General features: G+C 41.2%; 1 long non-coding RNA gene across 1 annotated transcript; it reads right to left on the minus strand.

Moving 5' to 3' along the window:
• Positions 1-470: 470 nt before the first annotated feature.
• LOC119317507 lies at positions 471-4,064 on the minus strand. Its single transcript, XR_005153658.1, has 2 exons — positions 3,800-4,064; positions 471-755 (listed from the first exon to the last, which is right to left on the minus strand). It is a non-coding gene; the product is annotated as an uncharacterized LOC119317507 (long non-coding RNA).
• Positions 4,065-4,870: the final 806 nt, after the last annotated feature.

Below are 4,870 nucleotides of genomic sequence, written 5' to 3' on the forward strand. Positions count from 1 at the left end.
CCTCCTACTAGTTGCGAGCGTAGTGGTTTCATACGGAGAGTTCATGACATTTTGTTTCTTTGCTTCTGTGGATCACTTAAACGGAATTAGCTGACTTGAACCTCGCCAGATTAAATTCATTTACACTGATTTCGTTTATATTTTCTCTGCCAAGTGAAGTGATTAATATTGTTACTGATGCTGGACAGAATCAGAATGTCGTATTCCTTAAACTGGACGTTGATGAACTAGGCAGTTTTACGGATATCTCGCAAACACCGTAGATTATTACCTTTTGTATAGCGCCGTGTGGAGTAGCAAACTTGGGTTCAGAACCTTTGTGTTGTGAACCTTTGATTGTGCTTCATTTTGTAGTTAATGACGCTACACACACAGATTTATATAAACTATTTGGGTGTGTGTAATTTGTTGAACTGAAAATGGTCAAATAAAGCATGCCAGTGCATGTACATGTGTTTTAGAAAAAAATGTACTGAACCCCACCTTTCCGTTTTTCATACCAATTTTTCAACCTTCCAACTTAACAAATAACTTGCAAAATTTTGTGGCTCAAAAAAAAAAAAACCAGGCCCATTTTAGATTTGTAGACCACATGTGAAAGTATACTGTTATGAAATTTTTGTTGGACAGGAGGGCGGTGGCGTTCGAGCTGACTGTGTCTACCGCGCACACGAGGAGGCGGCGGCGGCGAGTGGGGGCGAGTCAGGTCGTGTGGACGTAGGGAACTTGATGGCCCTCTGATTTGTATTCTCCACCTGTGCCATTTTGTTAAAACAGAATTATGTACGAGATGTGTAAACAAACTTACCGAGAATGTTAGATTTTATTTCTATTGCTAGGCCCTCACGTCCAACTGTCAGCTCCCAGTTCTTCTTACTCGTAATAAGCAAAGGGCTATGTCGTTCAATAGTCTCCTTCGTGCATGAAGACATGTTATCAAACATTTGTGCATGATAAGGGTTGATCGATTGACCGTCCAAAATTGGTTGCTCCATTTTTTCTGAAAGGTTGATTCATTGGAGATCAAATTGTTGGCACGTCTGATAACATGTGGTTGGGATGGTTAGATGAATAGTGCTATCCCCAGCCCACCTGAAACCCCACTTGAACTCTTGCTTAATGAAACACCTGACTATTTGTTTCTCAAAGTTTTTGGGTGCACGTGTTGGTTTCTGTGTTCCCTCTCATGTGCTGAGAAACATTTGCTGCTGCTAGACGTTGATCTATGAAATACAATACTTTTCTTCTTATCAGATGTAGCTGCAATTTGGTTTGATTGTATGTCCTCTCTTACTTCCATTGGTGATGCTGGCCTTTCTCCACCACTGAAATGCCAAACCATTTTCGAGATTCTCAGGTTATATTGTACGTTTGTTTGAGCTATAATTTGAATTTTCCTATAAATCATGAGTTTTACCCATCTGTTTTTATAGTTTAGACCTGAGTTTTTTATGCCTAGGTTGTAAGTTTCCTAATGGTGCACTGATGTTACAGTTTGCTACTTCGGAGATGTTCACTAATTGATGAGTTGCCGCAGCTCTCTACCTTCTATGTGAATGGCAACAATTGTTGATGAATTTACAGTAGCAATAGAGTGGACATTGGAGTTACAATGTAATTTTTTTGTAATTTGCATGATTTCTACTTGTAAGTCACAGTACATCTTGTGTTGCTTCAAAGGTGTTCACTAATTCATGAGTTATTGCCGCTCTCTACCTTCTATGTGAATGCCAACAACTGAATTTGTGGGCTTGGATGACCAAGATAGGTATTTGTGTGCCCGAACGAGTAAGACCGGTACTTGTGGTCCGAACAACTAAGAGTGATACTAGTGAGCCCGAATACTTGTGGGTCCGGACAACTAAGATCTATAGTAGCAATGCCGAACGAGTAAGACCGTTACTTGTGGACGGGAACAATTAAGATCGATACTTGTGGGTCCAAATGACTAAGATCGATACTTGTGGGTCCAAATGACTAAGATCGATACTTGTGAACATGAATAAGATCAGCACTTATCGTGTCCTGAGCAGTAAGATTGAAGTAGCGAGGCCAAACGAGTAAGACCATTATTTGTGGGTCCGGCTGATGAAGATCAATACTTGTGGACGGGAACGACTAAGATCGATATTCGTGGGTCCAGACGACTAAGATCAATACTTGTGAACAGGAATGAGTAACATCAATACTTCTCTTGTCCTGAGCAGTAAGATTGAAGTAGCGAGCCCGAAAAAGTAGGACCGATAGAAGTGAGCCCGAAGAAGTTACACCAATGTTTGTGGGCCTGAATGAATAAGGCGGATACTTGTGGGTTTGGGTGACTAAGATTGATAGTAGTGAGCCCGAACGAGTAAGATTGATACTTGTGGGTCCGAACGGATAAGATCAATACTAGTGGGCCCGAATGACTATGGTCGATATTCGTGGTTTCACACGACTAAGACCGATGTTTCTGGTTCCGCACCACTAAGACTGATATTTGTGTTTCCGAACGACTAAGACCATTAGTTGTGGGTCTGGATGACTAAGATTGAAGTATTGAGCCTTAGCGTGTAAGATCAACACGAACGGGTAAAAATAGTACTTATGGGTCCGGATGACTGAGATTAATACTTGTGGGTCCGTATGACTAAAGATCGGTATTTGTGGGTCTGTACGACTAATATAGATAGTAGCAGGCCCAGACTATTAAGACCGGTATCGGGGCCGGTCACACTACTAATACTTTCCTAGATTGAATAAAAGGGTAGTGTGGATATTTGAGATTTTTCTGAAAACATTTTTTTGCCAAATTTTGAGCCAAAATGCTTCTTATTTGGAATTTTACTTCTAGTTCTTTTTCTATTTGGCAAAGCTTCTTGAAATTTCCCAGACTGAATGAGATAAGGAATAGGATAGTGTGGATTTTTGAGATATATTGTTTTTGGAATTTCTCTGAAAACTTATCTTCTGGCCACATTCTGAGCCAAAATAGTCCTGAAATTGAATTTTGCTTCTATTTGTTTCGTTTGGCAAAACTTCTAGAAACATGTTCCCAGATTGAATATAGGGCAAAATAATAATCTTACAAAATGCATTCTGTTTACTCATGCAGCTGAAGTGTATTGCCGTGGAAAATGGCGATTATTGTTACTTATTGGAGACCATGTCTTTTCTAAAACGATGTATATTTATTTCTCGACAGCTTGACTGCTTGAGCAGTTCATCAAATACCAACTCATTTCTGGCATGCTGATATAATCTAGCCGTTGTCTTCTGTCTTTCACCAAATAATAACATTACGGACACAAGTGACACCAGACACAGAACAACATGCATTATATAACTGGCACGGTACAGTGACACAACCTCTCAATTAGGCTTACTGTCATTCATCAGAAATGACACTTCATGGACTATGGAGTCTTTTTTCGGACGAGCTAAATGGTATACCGTAGTACTGACAATTCTTTTCATTTGTGTCTTCTAATAGGTTGGTCAATCATGTCGTCAGACCAGTAATACACTGCTACTGAGTACTGACAGTTCCTTCTAATGTTAATAGATAACCAACGTAACATGCACATCCTCATTTCATATTTACCAACATTTTGTAATCAACAATAGGCAATTCAGAGGTCAGTGTTTGTCCCCCACCAATTTCAGTACTGGAATATCTAAATGAGGTGTATTCACTGCTCAACCCTAACTGGATATATATATATGAAGGTGCTGCAACGAGCAGTTGGTCCGCCGCCGGCAGAACTAACAGCAGGGAGGGAGGGACGGAAGGAAGAGACGGGGGCAGGGGAAGAGATACCTTGCTGCGTTGGTACACCACTACGGCCAAGCGCAGGCGGGGCCTCCATCTCGGGTCAGCGTCGTCAGGGCCTCGCGCCGGTGTCGGCGGGGCCGTGAGGGAGCGGCCACAGCGACCAACCAAAGACGGGGCTTCGCCTCCATGACCTCGCGCCGGCGGCGTCGCCTCTAGGTCCTCGCGCTGGTGGCGTCGCCCGGTCCTCGCTCCTGCGCCGCCGTCTCCAGGTCCTCGTGCGAGATGGGTTAGGCCAGATGCGGGCGATTGACAAGGGAATTGACAGACATGCTAAAAAAACAGTCACCCATGATAATAATACCCTTGTTGATTAAACTTAATCTTTTTACTTAATAGGTTTAAATCAACGGTGGATCTCTACTCCTAATGGAGCAGTTGGTAGTCTCGCTTCCAGGTTTTTTTTCGTCCCACCACTTTCGTCCGGTTTTTTTTCGTAGGTTAACCGTCGTAGATTTTTTTCGATACTGGTTTCTTATTCACCGGTTTATTTACCCCTCAGTTCTTTCCTTGCAAATCAGCACTTTCCAAACGTGCACGCAATCACGGATCTAAATTTACTAACTTATCCAAATCAACCGATACCTTCCATTATTGCAAATTTCTTTAGGAAACAAATAATAGATTTTAAGGAAACAAATAAACCGTGCAAAACAAAAAAAAAACCGTCTCTCGATCCATCCGATGCGGCCGCCCTATCTCCCTCGTACATACGGGAAATCAATCAATCATTTCCATATGCATCAGACAGAGAGAAAAAGGATGGAAAGTTTCTTTTAAAATTTGGGGTATGATTTTGGCATGCAATCAGGAGTTATGATTTTCCTAAGAAAGAGATAATTGACTTTTGTCCATGAAATCAATCAATCATTTCCATATGCATCAGACAGAGATAAAAAGGATGGAAAGTTTCTTTTAAAATTTGGGGTATGATTTTGGCATGCAATCAGGAGTTATGATTTTCCTAAGAAAGAGATAATTGACTTTTGTACATGAAATCAATCAATCATTTCCATATGCATCAGACAGAGAGAAAAAGGATGGAAAGTTTCTTCTAAA

This window comes from Triticum dicoccoides, chromosome 6A (genome assembly GCF_002162155.2).
Source record: "Triticum dicoccoides isolate Atlit2015 ecotype Zavitan chromosome 6A, WEW_v2.0, whole genome shotgun sequence".
Lineage (NCBI taxonomy): Eukaryota > Viridiplantae > Streptophyta > Magnoliopsida > Poales > Poaceae > Triticum > Triticum dicoccoides.